The sequence below is a fragment of the Bombina bombina genome, chromosome 7, assembly GCF_027579735.1.
Source record: "Bombina bombina isolate aBomBom1 chromosome 7, aBomBom1.pri, whole genome shotgun sequence".
In the NCBI taxonomy this organism is placed as follows: Eukaryota; Metazoa; Chordata; class Amphibia; order Anura; family Bombinatoridae; genus Bombina; species Bombina bombina.
This window is the reverse complement of record NC_069505.1, coordinates 262,716,155-262,741,181: the sequence shown is the minus strand read 5'-3', so window position 1 is coordinate 262,741,181 and position 25,027 is coordinate 262,716,155.

The window sequence follows — 25,027 nt, the reverse complement described above, 5'->3', positions numbered from 1 at the left end:
TTGTTATACCAGCTGCAGCGTATAAAATGTATGAGAAATTACTAATTGATGCTTCTTTTTGCAAAGAAATATCTGTATTTGCTCTTTGAAACCACAGCCCATCAATACAGGCTTAGCTTGCAGTGCGATCAGATCTCATTATCTTATCACTCAAATGCTTCCCTTTCTTATCTTTGTCTCTGTGTGTTACTTTAACAAATTAGGATCATACTTTGTATATTTCTGTTTATATAAACAAATTACATTGCACATTGAATTTACTGCTTTGCAAATTAAAACTGACACTTTCAGAAAGTGGGAGGGAGAGGGAAGTTCCCTGAAATAAACGGGAGTTCCTGGTGTATGTCTGAAGCTCTCTCACCAGTCTTGTGAAATGCTGTGAGCATTATAAACAAGCTGGTCTCACTAATTTGTCTCGCCAGCTGTATGCAGGGGAAGTTTGCTCAAAATTCACAATACACTTTTCTTTCATGTAATTGGCAAGAGTCCATGAGCTAGTTACGTATGGGATATACAATCCTACCAGGAGTGGCAAAGTTTCCCAAACCTCAAAATGCCTATAAATACACCCCTCACCACACCCACAATTCAGTTTTACAAACTTTGCCTCCTATGGAGATGGTGAAGTAAGTTTGTGCTAAGATTTCTACGTTTATATGCGCTTCTCAGCATTTTTGAAGCCTGATTCCTCTCAGAGTACAGTGAATGTCAGAGGGATGTAAAGGGATTATCACCTATTGAATGCAATGGTTTTCCTCACGGGGATCTATTTCATAGGTTCTCTGTTATCGGTCGTAGAGATTCATCTCCTACCTCCCTTTTCAGATCGACGATATACTCTCATATTCCATTACCTCTACTGATAACAGTTTCAGTACTGGTTTGGCTATCTGCTATCTGTGGATGGGTGTCTTTTGGTAAGTATGTTTTCATTACGTAAGAAACTCTCAGCTATGGTTTGGCACTTTATGTATTTATATAAAGTTCAAAATATATGCATTGTACTTATATTTGCCATGATTCAGGTTTTCAGTATATTTCCTTTTGCAGACTGTCAGTTTCATATCTGGGAAATGCTTTATTATGAAAATTTATTTCTTACCTGTGGTATAGTCTCTTTTTCAAATTGACTGTCTTTTAAATTCGCAGGCAGAATTATGCTCGCGAGGGCGCAAAATGCCAAAGTTTATTGCGTCATTCTTGGCGCGAGATTTTTTTGGCGTGAAGTTACGTTCGTTGATGAAAATTTGTCATTTCCGGTGTCTTAGTTGACAGCGAGTCCTTCACAAGGTTGCGACATCTATGACGCGAGTGTGTTGTTTCCGGACGTTTTTGGCAGCAAAAATTTTTTTCTGTTTCTTGTGCGTCATACTTGCCGCCAAATATTTTCATTATTTAAGACCCCATTCCTATTTGTCTCCTGCCTTTTATCTATGTCAGAGGGCTATGCTGTTTGCATTTTTTCCAATTCCTGAAACTGCCATATAAGGAAATTGAAAATTTTGCTTTATATGTTGTTTTTTTCTCTTACATTTGCAAGATGTCTCAATCTGATCCTGTCTCAGAAATCACTGTTGGAACCCTGCTGCCTGATAACAGTTCTACCAAAGCTAAGTGCATTTGTAGTAAACTTGTGGAGATTATACCTCCAGCTGTGGTTTGTAATAGTTGTCATGATAAACTTTTACATGCAGAAAATGTATCCATCAGTAGTAGTTCATTACCTGTTGCTGTTCCCTCAACATCTAATGCACAAGATATACCTGTAAATTTAAAAGAATTTATTTCTGATTCTATTTAGAAGGCTTTGTCTGCCATTCCGCCTTCTAATAAACGTAAAAGGTCTTTTAAAACTTCTCATAGAGTTGATGAAATTTCAAATGACCGGCAAGATACTGATTTATCCTTCTCTGATGAGGATCTATCTGATTCAGAAGATCCTGCCTCAGATATTGACACTGACAAATCCTCCTTTTTATTTAAAATGGAGTATATTTGTTCTTTGTTAAAAGAAGTGTTGATTACATTAGATATGGAGGAAAATAGTCCTCTTGATATTAAAACTAGTAAATGTTTAAATTCTGTTTATAAACCTCCTGTGGTTATTCCAGAGGTTTTTCCAGTTCCTGATGCTATTTTTGATATGATTTGATGAGCGTCCTTGGACACATCTTTCCATGGACTTCGTTGTCGAGCTCCCTGTTTCCAATGGCAATACTGTTATCCTTATGGTGGTTGACCGTTTTTCTAAAATGTCACATTGCATTCCCTTGAATAAGTTGCCTACCGCTCAGGAGCTTGCTTCAATTTTTGCCCGTGAGGTCTTCCGTTTACATAGGTTACCCAAGTAGATAGTGTTGGACCAGGGTAGCCAGTTTGTCTCCAGATTTTGGCGTTCCTTTTGTGCTCAAATGGGGATCCAGCTCTCCTTCTCCTCGGCATATCATCCTCAATCTAATGGGGCTGCGGAACGGTCTAATCAAGCTCTGGAACAGTTCCTCCGTTGCTATGTCTCAGATCACCACAATAATTGGTCTGAACTGTTACCTTGGGCAGAGTTTGCTCGTAATAGTGCTATTAATGCTTCCTCCAAGTTATCCCCATTCATGGCGAATTATGGGTTTCAACCATCCTTGTTGCCCGATTCATTCATGTCTCAGGGTATTCCGGCTTTGGAGGAGCATCTCCGGCAACTCCGTTCCACGTGGGTGCAGATTCAGGATTTCCTTCATCGTTCTATGCAGCGCCAAAAGTTCCAGGCTGATCGTAGGTGTCTGCCTGCACCTTCCTACCAGGTTGGTGAGAGAGTTTGGCTGTCCTCCCACAACTTGAACCTTCGTGTGCCTTCCAATAAACTGGCTCCCCATTATGTTGGTCCTTTTCGAATACTCCGACGGGTCAATCCTGTGGCCTACGCTCTTGACCTTCCTCCTGCAATGCGCATCTCCAATGTTTTTCATGTCTCCCACTTGAAACCATTGGTTTGTAATTGTATTACCACTGTGTTGCCTCGTCCCCGTCCTATCTTTGTTGACAACCATGAGGAGTATGAGGTCAGCAGCATTATTGACTCTCGTATGTCCAGGGGCCGTGTACAGTATTTGGTTAATTGGAGGGGCTACGGTCCAGAGGAGCGTTCATGGGTTCCCTCCTCTGATGTTCATGCTCCCACCCTCCTCCGTGCCTTCCATGTCCGTTTCCCCAATAAGCCTTTTGTCCTCCCCGCAGGGAAGGGGTCATTGAGGGGAGGGTACTGTCAGGGTTTTTTCCTGACTTGTTTGCCATGTGCTGCTGGCAGCCATTTTATTCACCTCTCTTCCTGACTATGGTGCATTGTGGGGGATGCTGCTCACTTCCTGCACTTCCTTTTATGGCCAGACTGGTTTACATCATCCATGTGAGACAGGATGCAGTCTCAGAATTGTGATGTCATCACTTATTATTTAAAGGGCCTCTGTTCAGTATGCTTTGCCCTTGCGTTGTCTCAGACCTGTTTGTGAGAGCTCTTGTGTATTACCTGGCTGTCTGACGTCCTTCCTGGTTCCTGATCCCTGGCTTGTTGCTGACTCTGCTGTTCTCCTTGTTCCTGATTCCAGCTCGTCTGACTACTCGCTTTGGCTCCTGACTCGGCTTGTCTGACTACCAGCTCTGGTTTTGATTCCTGGCTTGTTATTTGACTTGTGGACTTTTTATTATTTTTTGCTATTAATAAAGGTGTGATTATTTTTGCACTTCTCGTCTCAGTCTGATTCCTGGTACCCTGACATAATGTTTGAAATTGGTTGCAGCCTGTCGGAACCTTCAGTCTCAGTCATTCCCTTCAGTAGCTATGAGCTATGTGCATCGAAGTTTTAGGTCTCATGACTGCAGCATCGGACGCAATCCCCTTTGCTCGTTTTCATATGAGACCTCTCCAGCTTTGAATGCTGAACCAATGGTGTAGGGATTATACAAGGATATCACAATTAATATTGTCTGACTACCAGCTCTGGTTTTGATTCCTGGCTTGTTATTTGACTTGTGGACTTTTTATTATTTTTTGCTATTAATAAAGGTGTGATTATTTTTGCACTTCTCGTCTCAGTCTGATTCCTGGTACCCTGACATAATGTTTGAAATTGGTTGCAGCCTGTCGGAACCTTCAGTCTCAGTCATTCCCTTCAGTAGCTATGAGCTATGTGCATCGAAGTTTTAGGTCTCATGACTGCAGCATCGGACGCAATCCCCTTTGCTCGTTTTCATATGAGACCTCTCCAGCTTTGAATGCTGAACCAATGGTGTAGGGATTATACAAGGATATCACAATTAATATCCTTAAATCCCAATGTTCGACTCTCTCTGACTTGGTGGTTAGATCACCATTGTATAATTCTAGGTGCCTCTTTCGTTCGTCCAACCCGGACTGTGATCACAACAGATGCGAGTCTTTCAGGTTGGGGAGCTGTTTGGGGATCTCTGACAGCACAAGGGATTTGGAAATCTCAAGAGGCGAAATTACCAATCAATATTTTGGAATTCCATGCACTTCTCAGTGCTCTTCAGTTTTGGCCTCTGTTGAAGAGAGAACCGTTCATTTGTTTTCAGACAGAATATATCACAACTGTGGCATATGTCAATCATCAGGGTGGGACTCATAGTCCTCAAGCTATGAAAGAAGTATCTCGGATACTTGTTTGGGCGGAATCCAGTTCCTGTCTAATTCCTGCTGTTCATACCCCAGGTATAGACAATTGGGAAGCGGATTATCTCAGTCATCAGACTTTACATCCGGGGGAATGATCTCTCCACCCAGATGTGTTTTCTCAAATTGTTCAGATGTGGGGGCTTCCAGAAATAGATCTGATGGCATCTCATCTAAACAAAAAACTTCCCAGGTACCTGTCCAGGTCCAGGGATCCTCAGGCGGAAGCAGTGGACGCGTTGACACTTCCTTGGTGTTATCAACCTGCTTATATTTTCCCGCCTCTAGTTCTTCTTCCAAGAGTGATCTCCAAAATCATCATGGAGCAATCGTTTGTGCTGCTGGTGGCTCCAGCATGGTCTCACAGGTTTTGGTATGCGGATCTTGTTCGGATGTCCAGTTGCCAACCTTGGCCACTTCCATTAAGGCCAGACCTTCTATCTCAAGGTCCGTTTTTCCATCAGGATCTCAAATCTTTAAATTTGAAGGTATGGAAATTGAACGCTTAGTGCTTAGTCATAGAGGTTTCTCTGACTCAGTGATTAATACTATGTTGCAGGCTCGCAAATCTGTTTCTAGAAAGATTTATTATCGAGTTTGGAAGACTTACATTTCATGGTGTTCTTCTCATAAATTCTCTTGGCATTCTTTTAGAATTCCTAGAATTTTACAGTTTCTTCAGGATGGTTTGGATAAAGGTTTGTCTGAAAATTCATTGAAAGGACAAATCTCTGCTCTTTCTGTTTTATTCCACAGGAAAATTGCTAAACTTCTTGATATTCACTGTTTTGTACAGGCCTTGGTTCATATCAAGCCTGTCATTAAATCAATCTCTCCTCCTTGGAGTCTTAATTTGGTTTTGAAGGCTTTACAGGCTCCTCCATTTGAGCCTATGCATTCTTTGGACAATAAACTACTTTCTTGGAAAGTGTTGTTCCGTTTAGCCATCTCTTCTGCTAGAAGAGTTTCTGAATTATCTGCTCTCTCTTGCGAATCTCCTTGTCTGATTTTTCATCAGGATAAGGCAGTTTTGCGGACTTCATTTAAATTCTTACCTTAGGTTGTGAATTCTAACAACATTAGTAGAGAAATTGTTGTCTCTTCTTTGTGTCATAATCCTAAGAATTCTTTGGAGAGATCTTTACATTCTTTGGATGTGGTGAGAGCTCTGAAATATTATGTTGAAGCTACTAAAGATTACAGGAAGACTTCTAGTCTATTTGTTATCTTTTCTGGTTCCAGGAAAGGTCAGAAGGCTTCTGCCGTTTCTTTGGCATCGCGGTTAAAGCTTTTGATTCATCAAGCTTATTTGGAGTCGGGTAAAGCCCCGCCTCAGAGAATTACAGCTCATTCTACTAGATCAGTTTCCACTTCTTGGGCTTTTAATAATGAAGCTTCAGTTGATCAGATTTGCAAAGTAGCAACTTGGTCTTCTTTGCATACATTTATTAAATTCTACCATTTTGATGTATTTGCTTCTTCAGAAGCAGTTTTTGGTAGGAAAGTTCTTCAGGCAACTGTTTCAGTTTGATTCTTCTGCTTATGATTTAAGTTTTTCCTTTTATTTTTGAGAATAAACTTATATTTGGGTTGGGAATTAATTTTTTTCAGCGAATGGCTGTTTTTAGTTTGTCCCTCCCTCTCTAGTGACTCTTGCGTGGAGTTCCACATCTTGGGTATTGCTATCCCATACGTCACTAGCTCATGGACTTTTTTATGGTGGTTATGATTTTTTTGTATAAAGCACAATTATTTCCAAATTCCTTTGTTGATGCTTTTTACTTCTTTCTTTATCACCCGACTTCTTGGCTATTCGTTAAACTGAATTGTGGGTGTGGTGAGAGGTGTATTTATAGTCATTTTGAGGTTTGGGAAGCTTTGCCCCTCCTGGTAGGATTGTATATCCCATATGTCACTAGTTCATGGACTCTTGCCAATATGAAAGAAATTAATTTATCAGGTAAGTTCTTACATAAATTATGTTATTTGAAATAACACACATGTAATATATACTAAACTATAGACAAAAGCAAGTTAAATTGAAATGAAAACATTTCAGTTTAATTTGGAATTGATGCAAATGAAGCCTTTATATCAGCCCCATTGGTTTTCCAGTTACCTTCTCTCTCCCATGTGAAATTGTGTATCCCAGAGAGCTTCATTACTTTCTATGGAAGGCATCTCTCATCTCTCTGGGATTTCCAGGTTCCTCACCTTTTCTTAGAAAATTCAGCGAGTTCTGCCTCTGGGAAGTCTGCTCTATAATAAGAATTTTTTAAATCACAATTCTAAATACACTGATGTACACAAAATAAAATATATAATAGAAAGTGCAGAGGTAGTATAAATGTAATACAATTTAATGTGAAGTGTAACGTGATATAAAATAGCAAGCACAAAGTGTAAATGCAGCAGAACTGTATCAGATACATACATATAAATGTCTAAAGACATATAAGTTTGTATATATATATATATGTCTATACATGTGTACATATGTATTTATATGTGTATATATGTATTTACAGACATATATACACATATAAACACATAAATACATATGTACACATATATAGACATATATAAGTGCAATGGAGCCCTTTGCAGTTAAGTAGATGAAAACATGTAAAAACACATTTAAGTATGAATAGATATTCCTATATATATCTGTATCATGTGTATATATATATATATATATATATATATATATATATAGGTATAGATATATTTTGTACCAAATTAGCATCATATATATGTATAAATATATATTTATGAATAAATAGAACATATTTTGCGATGTAGAGAACACTGGAATGTGAAATATTCATATTTTCATGTCGGGTTAGCGCACATGAGAATATGCGATCGAGTTTGCGCGTGAGTTGTTTATTAGGTTTCCCCCACACTTAATTGCTCCATTGACTTCCATTGGGGAAAAAGTTATCTCATGCAATATTGTAAGTTCGGATTTTTGCGCTCGTAGGGTTAGCACTAGCCAACGCATGCAAAAAGCTAACTTCTAGTGCAGGTAATGCTTGAGTGGGTGTGTTAACGATCCACTCTTAATCTAGCCCAGTGTGTATGATTGTGTGTTCCATGTATGCACTATTGTCAGAGTGAGCGTGCACTGTAAGAATTGACCAGTGTGAGTGTACACAGTAAGTACTGACCATCAGTGTGAGCGTGTGCTGTAAGTACTGGCCATTAGTGTGAGCGTGTGGTGTAAGTGATGAACATCAGTGTGAGTGTGTGCTGTAAGAATTGACCATCAGTGTGAGTGTGTGCTGTAAGTAATGACCATCAGTGTAAGTGTGTGCTGTAAGTACTGACCATCAGTGTGAGCGTGTGCTGTAAGTAATGACCATCACTGTGAGAGTGTGCTGTAAGTAACGGCAATCAGAGTGAGTGTGTGCTGTAAGTATTGACAGTGACCATCAGTGTGAGCATGTGCTGTAAGTAATGACCATCAGTGTGAGTGTGTGCTGTAAGTACTGACCATCATTGTGAGTGTGTGTTGTAAGAATTGACCATCAGTGTGAAAGTGTGCTGTAAGTAATGACCATCAGTGTGAGCGTGTGCTGTAAGTAATGACCATCAGTGTGAGTGTGTGCTGTAAGTAATGACCATCAGTGTGAATGTGTGCTGTAAGTAATGACCATCAGTGTGAGCGTGTGCTGTAAGTATTGACCATCAGTGTGAGCGTGTGCTGTAAGTACTGGCCATTAGTGTGAGCGTGTGGTGTAAGTGATGAACATCAGTGTGAGTATGTGCTGTAAGAATTGACTATCAGTGTGAGTGTGTGCTGTAAGTAATGACCATCAGTGTAAGTGTGTGCTGTAAGTACTGACCATCAGTGTGAGCGTGTGCTGTAAGTAATGACCATCACTGTGAGCGTGTGCTGTAAGCAATGGCAATCAGAGTGAGTGTGTGGTGTAAGTACTAACAGTGACCATCAGTGTGAGCGTGTGCTGTAAGTAATGACCATCAGTGTGAGTGTGTGCTGTAAGTACTGACCATCATTGTGAGTGTGTGTTGTAAGAATTGACCATCAGTGTGAAAGTGTGCTGTAAGTAATGACCATCAGTGTGAGCGTGTGCTGTAAGTAATGACCATCACTGTGAGCGTGTGCTGTAAGCAATGGCAATCAGAGTGAGTGTGTGCTGTAAGTACTGACAGTGACCATCAGTGTGAGCGTGTGCTGTAAGTAATGACCATCAGTGTGAGTGTGTGCTGTAAGTACTGACCATCATTGTGAGTGTGTGTTGTAAGAATTGACCATAAGTGTGAAAGTGTGCTGTAATTAATGACCATCAGTGTCAGTGTGAGCGTGTGCTGTAGGTACTGACCATCAGTGTGAGCATGTGCTGTAAGTAATGACCATCAGTGTGAGTGTGTGCTGTAAGTAATGACCATCAGTGTGACCATGTGTTGTAAGAATTGACCATCAGTGTGAAAGTGCGCTGTAAGTAATGACCATCAGTGTGAGCGTGTGCTGTAAGTAATGACCATCAGTGTGATTGTGTGCTGTAAGTAATGACCATCATTAAGAGTGTGTGCTGTAAGAATTGACCATCAGTGTGAAAGTTTGCTGTAAGTAATGACCATCAGTGTCAGTGTGAGCGTGTGCTGTAGGTACTGACCATCAGTGTGAGCATGTGCTGTAAGTAATGACCATCAGTGTGAGTGTGTGCTGTAAGTAATGACCATCAGTGTGACCATGTGTTGTAAGAATTGACCATCAGTGTGAAAGTGTGCTGAAAATAATAACCATCAGTGTGAGTGTGCGCTGTAAGTAATGACCATCAGTGTGAGTGTGTGCTGTAAGTAATGATCATCAGTGTGCTGTAAGTAATGATCATCAGTGTGAGCATGTCCTGCAAGTAATGACCATCAGTGTGAGTGTGTGCTGTAGGTACTGACCATCGGTGTGAGCATGTGCTGTAAGTAATGATCATCGGTGTGAGCGTGTGCTGTAGGTACTGACCATCAGTGTGAGCGTGTGCTGTAAGTAATGACCATCAGTGTGAGTGTGTGCTGTAAGTAATGACCATCGGTGTGAGTGTGTGCTGTACGAATTGACCATCAGTGTGAAAGTGTGCTGTAAGTAATGACCATCAGTGTTAGTGTGTACTGTAAGTAATGATCATCAGTGTGAGCGTGTGCTGTAGGTAATGACCATCAGTGTGAGTGTGTGCTGTAGGTACTGACCATCAGTGTGAGCGTGTGCTGTAAGTAATGACCATCAGTGTGAGTGTGTGCTGTAAGAATTGACCATCAGTGTGAGTGTGTTCTGTAGTTACTGACTATCAGTGTGAGCATGTGCTGTAAGTAATGACCATCAGTGTGAGTGTGTGCTGTAAGTAATGACCATCAGTGTGAGCATGTGCTGTAGGTACTGACCATCAGTGTGAGCGTGTGCTGTAAGTACTGACCATCAGTGTGAGCGTGTGCTGTAAGTAATGACCATCAGTGTGAGTGTGTGCTGTAAGTAATGACCATCAGTGTGAGCGTGTGCTGTAAGTAATGACCATCAGTGCGAGCGTGTGCTGTAAGTACTGACCATCAGTGTGAGCGTGTGCTGTAAGTAATGACCATCAGTGTGAGTGTCTGCTGTAAGTAATGACCATCAGTGTGAGCGTGTGCTGTATGAAATTGACCATCAGTGTGAGCGTGTGCTGTAAGTAATGACCATCAGTGTGAGCGTGTGCTGTAAGTAATGACCATCAGTGTGAGTGTGTGCTGTAAGTAATGACCATCAGTGTGAGCGTGTGCTGTATGAAATTGACCATCAGTGTGAGCGTGTGCTGTAAGTAATGACCATCAGTGTGAGCGTGTGCTGTAAGTAATGACCATCAGTGCGAGCGTGTGCTGTAAGTACTGATCATCAGTGTGAGCGTGTGCTGTAAGTAATGACCATCAGTGTGAGTGTGTGCTGTAAGTAATGACCATCAGTGTGAGCGTGTGCTGTAAGTAATGGCCATCAGTGCGAGCGTGTGCTGTAAGTACTGACCATCAGTGTGAGCGTGTGCTGTAAGTAATGACCATCAGTGTGAGTGTCTGCTGTAAGTAATGACCATCAGTGTGAGCGTGTGCTGTATGAAATTGACCATCAGTGTGAGCGTGTGCTGTAAGTAATGACCATCAGTGTGAGCGTGTGCTGTAAGTAATGACCATCAGTGTGAGTGTGTGCTGTAAGTAATGACCATCAGTGTGAGCGTGTGCTGTATGAAATTGACCATCAGTGTGAGCATGTGCTGTAAGTAATGACCATCAGTGTGAGCGTGTGCTGTAAGTAATGACCATCAGTGCGAGCGTGTGCTGTAAGTACTGATCATCAGTGTGAGCGTGTGCTTTAAGTAATGACCATCAGTGTGAGTGTGTGCTGTAAGTAATGACCATCAGTGTGAGCGTGTGCTGTAAGTAATAACCATCAGTGTGAGCGTGTGCTGTAAGTAATGACCATCAGTGTGAGCGTGTGCTGTAAGTAATGACCATCAGTGTGAGCGTGTGCTGTAAATAATGACCATCAGTGCGAGCGTGTGCTGTAAGTACTGACCATCAGTGTGAGCGTGTTCTGTAAGTAATGACCATCAGTGTGAGTGTGTGCTGTAAGTAATGACCATCAGTGTGAGCGTGTGCTCTAAGTAATGACCATCAGTGTGAGCGTGTGCTGTAAGTAATGACCATCAGTGTGAGCGTGTGCTGTAAGTAATGACCATCAGTGTGAGCGTGTGCTGTAAGTAATGACCATCAGTGTGAGCGTGTGCTGTAAGTAATGACCATAAGAATGAGTGTGTGCTGTAAGTACTGACCATCAGTGTGAGTGTGTGCTGTAAATACTGACCATCAGTGTGAGTGTGTGCTGTAATGACCATCAGTGTGAGTGTGTGCTGTAAGTACTGACCATCAGTGTGAGTGTGTGCTGTAAGTATTGACCATCAGTGTGAGTGTGTGCTGTAAGTACTGACCATCAGTGTGAGCATGTGCTGTAAGTACTGACCATCAGTGTGAGCGTGTGCTGTAAGTAATGACCATCAGTGTGAGCATGTGCTGTAGGTACTGACCATCAGTGTGAGCGTGTGCTGTAAGTAATGACCATCAGTGTGAGCATGTGCTGTAGGTACTGACCATCAGTGTGAGTGTGTGCTGTAAGTTGCTGACGATCAGTGTGAGTGTGTGCTGTAAGTAATGACCATCAGTGTGAGCGTGTGCTGTAAGTAATGACCATCAGTGTGAGCATGTGCTGTAGGTACTGACTATCAGTGTGAGCGTGTGCTGTAAGTAATGAACATCAGTGTGAGCATGTGCTGTAGGTACTGACCATCAGTGTGAGCGTGTGCTGTAAGTAATGACCATCAGTGTGAGCGTGTGCTGTAAGTAATGACCATCAGTGTGAGTGTGTGCTGTAAGTAATGACCATCAGTGTGAGTGTGTGCTGTAAGTAATGACCATCAGTGTGAGCGTGTGCTGTAAGTAATGACCATCAGTGCGAGCGTGTGCTGTAAGTACTGATCATCAGTGTGAGTGTGTGCTGTAAGTACTGATCATCAGTGTGAGTGTGTGCTGTAAGTTTCTGACCATCAGTGTGAGTGTGTGCTGTAAGTAATGACCATCAGTGTGAGCATGTGCTGTAAGTAATGACCATCAGTGTGAGTGTGTGCTGTAAGTACTGACCATCAGTGTGAGCATGTGCTGTAAGTAATGACCATAAGAATGAGTGTGTGCTGTAAGTACTGACCATCAGTGTGAGTGTGTGATGTAAGTAATGACCATCAGTGTGAGTGTGTGCTGTAATGACCATCAGTGTGAGTGTGTGCTCTAAGTACTGACCATCAGTGTGAGTGTGTGCTGTAAGTACTGACCATCAGTGTGATTATGTGCTGTAAGTACTGACCATCAGTGTGAGCGTGTGCTGTATGAAATTGACCATCAGTGTGAGCATGTGCTGTAAGTAATGACCATCAGTGTGAGTGTGTGCTGTAAGTATTGACCATCAGTGTGAGTGTGTGCTGTAAGTACTGACCATCAGTGTGAGCATGTGCTGTAAGTACTGACCATCAGTGTGAGCGTGTGCTGTAAGTAATGACCATCAGTGTGAGTGTGTGCTGTAAGTAATGACCATCAGTGTGAGCGTGTGCTGTAAGTAATGACCATCAGTGTGAGCGTGTGCTGTAAGTACTGACCATCAGTGTGAGCGTGTGCTGTAAGTAATGACCATCAGTGTGAGCGTGTGCTGTATGAAATTGACCATCAGTGTGAGCGTGTGCTGTAAGCAATGACCATCAGTGTGAGTGTGTGCTGTAAGTAATGACCATCAGTGTGAGCCTGTGCTGTATGAAATTGACCATCAGTGTGAGCGTGTGCTGTAAGTAATGACCATCATTGTGAGCGTGTGCTATAAGTATTGACCATCAGTGCGAGCGTGTGCTGTAAGTAATGACCATCAGTGCGAGCGTGTGCTGTAAGTAATGACCATCAGTGTGAGCGTGTGCTGTAAGTAATGACCATCAGTGTGAGCATGTGCTGTAGGTACTGACCATCAGTGTGAGCGTGTGCTGTAAGTAATGACTATCAGTGTGAGCATGTGCTGTAGGTACTGACCATCAGTGTGAGTGTGTGCTGTAAGTTTCTGACCATCAGTGTGAGTGTGTGCTGTAAGTAATGACCATCAGTGTGAGCGTGTGCTGTAAGTAATGACCATCAGTGTGAGCATGTGCTGTAGGTACTGACCATCAGTGTGAGCGTGTGCTGTAAGTAATGACCATCAGTGTGAGCATGTGCTGTAGGTACTGACCATCAGTGTGAGTGTGTGCTGTAAGTTGCTGACCATCAGTGTGAGTGTGTGCTGTAAGTAATGACCATCAGTGTGAGCGTGTGCTGTAAGTAATGACCATCAGTGTGAGCATGTGCTGTAGGTACTGACTATCAGTGTGAGCGTGTGCCGTAAGTAATGACCATCAGTGTGAGCATGTGCTGTAGGTACTGACCATCAGTGTGAGCGTGTGCTGTAAGTAATGACCATCAGTGTGAGCATGTGCTGTAGGTACTGACTATCAGTGTGAGCGTGTGCTGTAAGTAATGAACATCAGTGTGAGCATGTGCTGTAGGTACTGACCATCAGTGTGAGCGTGTGCTGTAAGTAATGACCATCAGTGTGAGCGTGTGCTGTAAGTAATGACCATCAGTGTGAGTGTGTGCTGTAAGTAATGACCATCAGTGTGAGTGTGTGCTGTAAGTAATGACCATCAGTGTGAGCGTGTGCTGTAAGTAATGACCATCAGTGCGAGCGTGTGCTGTAAGTACTGATCATCAGTGTGAGTGTGTGCTGTAAGTACTGATCATCAGTGTGAGTGTGTGCTGTAAGTTTCTGACCATCAGTGTGAGTGTGTGCTGTAAGTAATGACCATCAGTGTGAGCGTGTGCTGTAAGTAATGACCATCAGTGTGAGTGTGTGCTGTAAGTACTGACCATCAGTGTGAGCATGTGCTGTAAGTAATGACCATAAGAATGAGTGTGTGCTGTAAGTACTGACCATCAGTGTGAGTGTGTGATGTAAGTAATGACCATCAGTGTGAGTGTGTGCTGTAATGACCATCAGTGTGAGTGTGTGCTCTAAGTACTGACCATCAGTGTGAGTGTGTGCTGTAAGTACTGACCATCAGTGTGAGCATGTGCTGTAAGTACTGACCATCAGTGTGAGCGTGTGCTGTATGAAATTGACCATCAGTGTGAGCGTGTGCTGTAAGTAATGACCATCAGTGTGAGTGTGTGCTGTAAGTAATGACCATCAGTGTGAGTGTGTGCTGTAAGTACTGACCATCAGTGTGAGCATGTGCTGTAAGTACTGACCATCAGTGTGAGCGTGTGCTGTAAGTAATGACCATCAGTGTGAGTGTGTGCTGTAAGTAATGACCATCAGTGTGAGCGTGTGCTGTAAGTAATGACCATCAGTGCAAGCGTGTGCTGTAAGTACTGACCATCAGTGTGAGCGTGTGCTGTATGAAATTGACCATCAGTGTGAGCGTGTGCTGTAAGCAATGACCATCAGTGTGAGTGTGTGCTGTAAGTAATGACCATCAGTGTGAGCGTGTGCTGTATGAAATTGACCATCAGTGTGAGCGTGTGCTGTAAGTAATGACCATCATTGTGAGCGTGTGCTATAAGTATTGACCATCAGTGCGAGCGTGTGCTGTAAGTAATGACCATCAGTGCGAGCGTGTGCTGTAAGTAATGACCATCAGTGTGAGCGTGTGCTGTAAGTAATGACCATCAGTGTGAGCATGTGCTGTAGGTACTGACCATCAGTGTGAGCGTGTGCTGTAAGTAATGACTATCAGTGTGAGCATGTGCTGTAGGTACTGACCATCAGTGTGAGTGTGTGCTGTAAGTTTCTGACCATCAGTGTGAGTGTGTGCTGTAAGTAATGACCATCAGTGTGAGCGTGTGCTGTAAGTAATGACCATCAGTGTGAGCATGTGCTGTAGGTACTGACCATCAGTGTGAGCGTGTGCTGTAAGTAATGACCATCAGTGTGAGCATGTGCTGTAGGTACTGACCATCAGTGTGAGTGTGTGCTGTAAGTTGCTGACCATCAGTGTGAGTGTGTGCTGTAAGTAATGACCATCAGTGTGAGCGTGTGCTGTAAGTAATGACCATCAGTGTGAGCATGTGCTGTAGGTACTGACTATCAGTGTGAGCGTGTGCCGTAAGTAATGACCATCAGTGTGAGCGTGTGCTGTAGGTACTGACCATCAGTGTGAGCGTGTGCTGTAAGTAATGACCATCAGTGTGAGCATGTGCTGTAGGTACTGACTATCAGTGTGAGCGTGTGCTGTAAGTAATGAACATCAGTGTGAGCATGTGCTGTAGGTACTGACCATCAGTGTGAGCGTGTGCTGTAAGTAATGACCATCAGTGTGAGCGTGTGCTGTAAGTAATGACCATCAGTGTGAGTGTGTGCTGTAAGTAATGACCATCAGTGTGAGTGTGTGCTGTAAGTAATGACCATCAGTGTGAGCGTGTGCTGTAAGTAATGACCATCAGTGCGAGCGTGTGCTGTAAGTACTGATCATCAGTGTGAGTGTGTGCTGTAAGTACTGATCATCAGTGTGAGTGTGTGCTGTAAGTTTCTGACCATCAGTGTGAGTGTGTGCTGTAAGTAATGACCATCAGTGTGAGCATGTGCTGTAAGTAATGACCATCAGTGTGAGTGTGTGCTGTAAGTACTGACCATCAGTGTGAGCATGTGCTGTAAGTAATGACCATAAGAATGAGTGTGTGCTGTAAGTACTGACCATCAGTGTGAGTGTGTGATGTAAGTAATGACCATCAGTGTGAGTGTGTGCTGTAATGACCATCAGTGTGAGTGTGTGCTCTAAGTACTGACCATCAGTGTGAGTGTGTGCTGTAAGTACTGACCATCAGTGTGAGCATGTGCTGTAAGTACTGACCATCAGTGTGAGCGTGTGCTGTATGAAATTGACCATCAGTGTGAGCATGTGCTGTAAGTAATGACCATCAGTGTGAGTGTGTGCTGTAAGTATTGACCATCAGTGTGAGTGTGTGCTGTAAGTACTGACCATCAGTGTGAGCATGTGCTGTAAGTACTGACCATCAGTGTGAGCGTGTGCTGTAAGTAATGACCATCAGTGTGAGTGTGTGCTGTAAGTAATGACCATCAGTGTGAGCGTGTGCTGTAAGTAATGACCATCAGTGCAAGCGTGTGCTGTAAGTACTGACCATCAGTGTGAGCGTGTGCTGTAAGTAATGACCATCAGTGTGAGCGTGTGCTGTATGAAATTGACCATCAGTGTGAGCGTGTGCTGTAAGCAATGACCATCAGTGTGAGTGTGTGCTGTAAGTAATGACCATCAGTGTGAGCGTGTGCTGTATGAAATTGACCATCAGTGTGAGCGTGTGCTGTAAGTAATGACCATCATTGTGAGCGTGTGCTATAAGTATTGACCATCAGTGCGAGCGTGTGCTGTAAGTAATGACCATCAGTGCGAGCGTGTGCTGTAAGTAATGACCATCAGTGTGAGCGTGTGCTGTAAGTAATGACCATCAGTGTGAGCATGTGCTGTAGGTACTGACCATCAGTGTGAGCGTGTGCTGTAAGTAATGACTGTCAGTGTGAGCATGTGCTGTAGGTACTGACCATCAGTGTGAGTGTGTGCTGTAAGTTTCTGACCATCAGTGTGAGTGTGTGCTGTAAGTAATGACCATCAGTGTGAGCGTGTGCTGTAAGTAATGACCATCAGTGTGAGCATGTGCTGTAAGTACTGACCATCAGTGTGAGCGTGTGCTGTAAGTAATGACCATCAGTGTGAGCATGTGCTGTAGGTACTGACCATCAGTGTGAGTGTGTGCTGTAAGTTGCTGACCATCAGTGTGAGTGTGTGCTGTAAGTAATGACCATCAGTGTGAGCGTGTGCTGTAAGTAATGACCATCAGTGTGAGCATGTGCTGTAGGTACTGACTATCAGTGTGAGCGTGTGCTGTAAGTAATGACCATCAGTGTGAGCATGTGCTGTAGGTACTGACCATCAGTGTGAGCGTGTGCTGTAAGTAATGACCATCAGTGTGAGCGTGTGCTCTAAGTAATGACCATCAGTGTGAGTGTGTGCTGTAAGTACTGACCATCAGTGTGAGCGTGTGCTGTAAGTAATGACCATAAGAATGAGTGTGTGCTGTAAGTACTGACCATCAGTGTGAGTGTGTGCTGTAAGTAATGACCATCAGTGTGAGTGTGTGCTGTAATGACCATCAGTGTGAGTGTGTGCTGTAAGTACTGACCATCAGTGTGAGTGTGTGCTGTAAGTATTGACCATCAGTGTGAGTGTGTGCTGTAAGTACTGACCATCAGTGTGAGCATGTGCTGTAAGTACTGACCATCAGTGTGAGCGTGTGCTGTAAGTAATGACCATCAGTGTGAGCATGTGCTGTAGGTACTGACCATCAGTGTGAGCGTGTGCTGTAAGTAATGACCATCAGTGTGAGCATGTGCTGTAGGTACTGACCATCAGTGTGAGTGTGTGCTGTAAGTTGCTGACCATCAGTGTGAGTGTGTGCTGTAAGTAATGACCATCAGTGTGAGCGTGTGCTGTAAGTAATGACCATCAGTGTGAGCATGTGCTGTAGGTACTGACTATCAGTGTGAGCGTGTGCTGTAAGTAATGACCATCAGTGTGAGCATGTGCTGTAGGTACTGACCATCAGTGTGAGCGTGTGCTGTAAGTAATGACCATCAGTGTGAGCGTGTGCTGTAAGTAATGACCATCAGTGTGAGTGTGTGCTGTAAGTACTGACCATCAGTGTGAGCGTGTGCTGTAAGTAATGACCATAAGAATGAGTGTGTGCTGTAAGTACTGACCATCAGTGTGAGTGTGTGCTGTAAGTAATGACCATCAGTGTGAGTGTGTGCTGTAATGACCATCAGTGTGAGTGTGTGCTGTAAGTACTGACCATCAGTGTGAGTGTGTGCTGTAAGTACTGACCATCAGTGTGAGCATGTGCTGTAAGTACTGACCATCAGTGTGAGCGTGTGCTGTAAGTAATGACCATCAGTGTGAGTGTGTGCTGTAAGTAATGACCATCAGTGTGAGCGTGTGCTGTAAGTAATGACCATCAGTGTGAGTGTGTGCTGTAAGTACTGACCATCAGTGTGAGCGTGTGCTGTAAGTAATGACCATCAGTGTGAGTGTGTGCTGTAAGTAATGACCATCAGTGTGAGCATGTGCTGTAGGTACTGACCATCAGTGTGAGCGTGTGCTGTAAGTACTGACCATCAGTGTGAGCGTGTGCTGTAAGTAATGACCATCAGTGTGAGCGTGTGCTGTAAGTAATGACCATCAGTGTGAGTGTGTGCTGTAAGTAATGACCATCAGTGTGAGTGTGTGCTGTAAGTAATAACCATCAGTGTGAATATGTGCTGTAAGTAATGACCATCAGTGCAAGCGTGTGCTGTAAGTACTGATCATCAGTGTGAGTGTGTGCTGTAAGTACTGATCATCAGTGTGAGTGTGTGCTTTAAGTTTCTGACCATCAGTGTGAGTGTGTGGTGTAAGTAATGACCATCAGTGTGAGCGTGTGCTGTAAGTAATGACCATCAGTGTGAGTGTGTGCTGTAAGTACTGACCATCAGTGTGAGCGTGTGCTGTAAGTAATGACCATAAGAATGAGTGTGTGCTGTAAGTACTGACCATCAGTGTGAGCATGTGCTGTAAGTAATGACCATAAGAATGAGTGTGTGCTGTAAGTACTGACCATCAGTGTGAGTGTGTGATGTAAGTAATGACCATCAGTGTGAGTGTGTGCTGTAATGACCATCAGTGTGAGTGTGTGCTCTAAGTACTGACCATCAGTGTGAGTGTGTGCTGTAAGTACTGACCATCAGTGTGAGCATGTGCTGTAAGTACTGACCATCAGTGTGAGCGTGTGCTGTATGAAATTGACCATCAGTGTGAGCATGTGCTGTAAGTAATGACCATCAGTGTGAGTGTGTGCTGTAAGTATTGACCATCAGTGTGAGTGTGTGCTGTAAGTACTGACCATCAGTGTGAGCATGTGCTGTAAGTACTGACCATCAGTGTGAGCGTGTGCTGTAAGTAATGACCATCAGTGTGAGTGTGTGCTGTAAGTAATGACCATCAGTGTGAGCGTGTGCTGTAAGTAATGACCATCAGTGCAAGCGTGTGCTGTAAGTACTGACCATCAGTGTGAGCGTGTGCTGTAAGTAATGACCATCAGTGTGAGCGTGTGCTGTATGAAATTGACCATCAGTGTGAGCGTGTGCTGTAAGCAATGACCATCAGTGTGAGTGTGTGCTGTAAGTAATGACCATCAGTGTGAGCGTGTGCTGTATGAAATTGACCATCAGTGTGAGCGTGTGCTGTAAGTAATGACCATCATTGTGAGCGTGTGCTATAAGTATTGACCATCAGTGCGAGTGTGTGCTGTAAGTAATGACCATCAGTGCGAGCGTGTGCTGTAAGTAATGACCATCAGTGTGAGCGTGTGCTGTAAGTAATGACCATCAGTGTGAGCATGTGCTGTAGGTACTGACCATCAGTGTGAGCGTGTGCTGTAAGTAATGACTGTCAGTGTGAGCATGTGCTGTAGGTACTGACCATCAGTGTGAGTGTGTGCTGTAAGTTTCTGACCATCAGTGTGAGTGTGTGCTGTAAGTAATGACCATCAGTGTGAGCGTGTGCTGTAAGTAATGACCATCAGTGTGAGCATGTGCTGTAAGTACTGACCATCAGTGTGAGCGTGTGCTGTAAGTAATGACCATCAGTGTGAGCATGTGCTGTAGGTACTGACCATCAGTGTGAGTGTGTGCTGTAAGTTGCTGACCATCAGTGTGAGTGTGTGCTGTAAGTAATGACCATCAGTGTGAGCGTGTGCTGTAAGTAATGACCATCAGTGTGAGCATGTGCTGTAGGTACTGACTATCAGTGTGAGCGTGTGCTGTAAGTAATGACCATCAGTGTGAGCATGTGCTGTAGGTACTGACCATCAGTGTGAGCGTGTGCTGTAAGTAATGACCATCAGTGTGAGCGTGTGCTCTAAGTAATGACCATCAGTGTGAGTGTGTGCTGTAAGTACTGACCATCAGTGTGAGCGTGTGCTGTAAGTAATGACCATAAGAATGAGTGTGTGCTGTAAGTACTGACCATCAGTGTGAGTGTGTGCTGTAAGTAATGACCATCAGTGTGAGTGTGTGCTGTAATGACCATCAGTGTGAGTGTGTGCTGTAAGTACTGACCATCAGTGTGAGTGTGTGCTGTAAGTATTGACCATCAGTGTGAGTGTGTGCTGTAAGTACTGACCATCAGTGTGAGCATGTGCTGTAAGTACTGACCATCAGTGTGAGCGTGTGCTGTAAGTAATGACCATCAGTGTGAGCATGTGCTGTAGGTACTGACCATCAGTGTGAGCGTGTGCTGTAAGTAATGACCATCAGTGTGAGCATGTGCTGTAGGTACTGACCATCAGTGTGAGTGTGTGCTGTAAGTTGCTGACCATCAGTGTGAGTGTGTGCTGTAAGTAATGACCATCAGTGTGAGCGTGTGCTGTAAGTAATGACCATCAGTGTGAGCATGTGCTGTAGGTACTGACTATCAGTGTGAGCGTGTGCTGTAAGTAATGACCATCAGTGTGAGCATGTGCTGTAGGTACTGACCATCAGTGTGAGCGTGTGCTGTAAGTAATGACCATCAGTGTGAGCGTGTGCTGTAAGTAATGACCATCAGTGTGAGTGTGTGCTGTAAGTACTGACCATCAGTGTGAGCGTGTGCTGTAAGTAATGACCATAAGAATGAGTGTGTGCTGTAAGTACTGACCATCAGTGTGAGTGTGTGCTGTAAGTAATGACCATCAGTGTGAGTGTGTGCTGTAATGACCATCAGTGTGAGTGTGTGCTGTAAGTACTGACCATCAGTGTGAGTGTGTGCTGTAAGTATTGACCATCAGTGTGAGTGTGTGCTGTAAGTACTGACCATCAGTGTGAGCATGTGCTGTAAGTACTGACCATCAGTGTGAGCGTGTGCTGTAAGTAATGACCATCAGTGTGAGTGTGTGCTGTAAGTAATGACCATCAGTGTGAGCGTGTGCTGTAAGTAATGACCATCAGTGCGAGTGTGTGCTGTAAGTACTGACCATCAGTGTGAGCGTGTGCTGTAAGTAATGACCATCAGTGTGAGTGTGTGCTGTAAGTAATGACCATCAGTTTGAGCATGTGCTGTAGGTACTGACCATCAGTGTGAGCGTGTGCTGTAAGTACTGACCATCAGTGTGAGCGTGTGCTGTAAGTAATGACCATCAGTGTGAGCGTGTGCTGTAAGTATTGACCATCAGTGTGAGTGTGTGCTGTAAGTAATGACCATCAGTGTGAGTGTGTGCTGTAAGTAATAACCATCAGTGTGAATATGTGCTGTAAGTAATGACCATCAGTGCAAGCGTGTGCTGTAAGTACTGATCATCAGTGTGAGTGTGTGCTGTAAGTACTGATCATCAGTGTGAGTGTGTGCTTTAAGTTTCTGACCATCAGTGTGAGTGTGTGGTGTAAGTAATGACCATCAGTGTGAGCGTGTGCTGTAAGTAATGACCATCAGTGTGAGTGTGTGCTGTAAGTACTGACCATCAGTGTGAGCGTGTGCTGTAAGTAATGACCATAAGAATGAGTGTGTGCTGTAAGTACTGACCATCAGTGTGAGTGTGTGATGTAAGTAATGACCATCAGTGTGAGTGTGTGCTGTAATGACCATCAGTGTGAGTGTGTGCTCTAAGTACTGACCATCAGTGTGAGTGTGTGCTGTAAGTACTGACCATCAGTGTGAGCATGTGCTGTAAGTACTGACCATCAGTGTGAGCGTGTGCTGTATGAAATTGACCATCAGTGTGAGCATGTGCTGTAAGTAATGACCATCAGTGTGAGTGTGTGCTGTAAGTACTGACCATCAGTGTGAGTGTGTGCTGTAAGTACTGACCATCAGTGTGAGCATGTGCTGTAAGTACTGACCATCAGTGTGAGCGTGTGCTGTAAGTAATGACCATCAGTGTGAGTGTGTGCTGTAAGTAATGACCATCAGTGTGAGCGTGTGCTGTAAGTAATGACCATCAGTGCGAGCGTGTGCTGTAAGTACTGACCATCAGTGTTAGCGTGTGCTGTAAGTAATGACCATCAGTGTGAGCGTGTGCTGTATGAAATTGACCATCAGTGTGAGCGTGTGCTGTAAGCAATGACCATCAGTGTGAGTGTGTGCTGTAAGTAATGACCATCAGTGTGAGCGTGTGCTGTATGAAATTGACCATCAGTGTGAGCGTGTGCTGTAAGTAATGACCATCATTGTGAGCATGTGCTATAAGTATTGACCATCAGTGCGAGCGTGTGCTGTAAGTAATGACCATCAGTGCGAGCGTGTGCTGTAAGTAATGACCATCAGTGTGAGCGTGTGCTGTAAGTAATGACCATCAGTGTGAGCATGTGCTGTAGGTACTGACCATCAGTGTGAGCGTGTGCTGTAAGTAATGACTATCAGTGTGAGCATGTGTTGTAGGTACTGACCATCAGTGTGAGTGTGTGCTGTAAGTTTCTGACCATCAGTGTGAGTGTGTGCTGTAAGTAATGACCATCAGTGTGAGCGTGTGCTGTAAGTAATGACCATCAGTGTGAGCATGTGCTGTAGGTACTGACCATCAGTGTGAGCGTGTGCTGTAAGTAATGACCATCAGTGTGAGCATGTGCTGTAGGTACTGACCATCAGTGTGAGTGTGTGCTGTAAGTTGCTGACCATCAGTGTGAGTGTGTGCTGTAAGTAATGACCATCAGTGTGAGCGTGTGCTGTAAGTAATGACCATCAGTGTGAGCATGTGCTGTAGGTACTGACCATCAGTGTGAGCGTGTGCTGTAAGTAATGACCATCAGTGTGAGCATGTGCTGTAGGTACTGACCATCAGTGTGAGCGTGTGCTGTAAGTAATGACCATCAGTGTGAGCGTGTGCTGTAAGTAATGACCATCAGTGTGAGTGTGTGCTGTAAGTACTGACCATCAGTGTGAGCGTGTGCTGTAAGTAATGACCATAAGAATGAGTGTGTGCTGTAAGTACTGACCATCAGTGTGAGTGTGTGCTGTAAGTAATGACCATCAGTGTGAGTGTGTGCTGTAATGACCATCAGTGTGAGTGTGTGCTGTAAGTACTGACCATCAGTGTGAGTGTGTGCTGTAAGTATTGACCATCAGTGTGAGCATGTGCTGTAAGTACTGACCATCAGTGTGAGCGTGTGCTGTAAGTAATGACCATCAGTGTGAGTGTGTGCTGTAAGTAATGACCATCAGTGTGAGCGTGTGCTGTAAGTAATGACCATCAGTGCGAGTGTGTGCTGTAAGTACTGACCATCAGTGTGAGCGTGTGCTGTAAGTAATGACCATCAGTGTGAGTGTATGCTGTAAGTAATGACCATCAGTGTGAGCATGTGCTGTAGGTACTGACCATCAGTGTGAGCGTGTGCTGTAAGCACTGACCATCAGTGTGAGCGTGTGCTGTAAGTAATGACCATCAGTGTGAGCGTGTGCTGTAAGTATTGACCATCAGTGTGAGTGTGTGCTGTAAGTAATGACCATCAGTGTGAGTGTGTGCTGTAAGTAATAACCATCAGTGTGAATATGTGCTGTAAGTAATGACCATCAGTGCAAGCGTGTGCTGTAAGTACTGATCATCAGTGTGAGTGTGTGCTGTAAGTACTGATCATCAGTGTGAGTGTGTGCTTTAAGTTTCTGACCATCAGTGTGAGTGTGTGCTGTAAGTAATGACCATCAGTGTGAGCGTGTGCTGTAAGTAATGACCATCAGTGTGAGTGTGTGCTGTAAGTACTGACCATCAGTGTGAGTGTGTGCTGTAAGTACTGACCATCAGTGTGAGTGTGTGCTGTAAGTAATGACCATCAATGTGAGTGTGTGCTGTAATGACCATCAGTGTGAGTGTGTGCTGGTAAGTAATGACCATCAGTGTGAGCATGTGCTGTAGGTACTGACTATCAGTGTGAGCGTGTGCTGTAAGTAATGACCATCAGTGTGAGCATGTGCTGTAGGTACTGACCATCAGTGTGAGCGTGTGCTGTAAGTAATGACCATCAGTGTGAGCGTGTGCTGTAAGTAATGACCATCAGTGTGAGTGTGTGCTGTAAGTACTGACCATCAGTGTGAGCGTGTGCTGTAAGTAATGACCATAAGAATGAGTGTGTGCTGTAAGTACTGACCATCAGTGTGAGTGTGTGCTGTAAGTAATGACCATCAGTGTGAGTGTGTGCTGTAATGACCATCAGTGTGAGTGTGTGCTGTAAGTACTGACCATCAGTGTGAGTGTGTGCTGTAAGTATTGACCATCAGTGTGAGTGTGTGCTGTAAGTACTGACCATCAGTGTGAGCATGTGCTGTAAGTACTGACCATCAGTGTGAGCGTGTGCTGTAAGTAATGACCATCAGTGTGAGTGTGTGCTGTAAGTAATGACCATCAGTGTGAGCGTGTGCTGTAAGTAATGACCATCAGTGCGAGTGTGTGCTGTAAGTACTGACCATCAGTGTGAGCGTGTGCTGTAAGTAATGACCATCAGTGTGAGTGTATGCTGTAAGTAATGACCATCAGTGTGAGCATGTGCTGTAGGTACTGACCATCAGTGTGAGCGTGTGCTGTAAGCACTGACCATCAGTGTGAGCGTGTGCTGTAAGTAATGACCATCAGTGTGAGCGTGTGCTGTAAGTATTGACCATCAGTGTGAGTGTGTGCTGTAAGTAATGACCATCAGTGTGAGTGTGTGCTGTAAGTAATAACCATCAGTGTGAATAT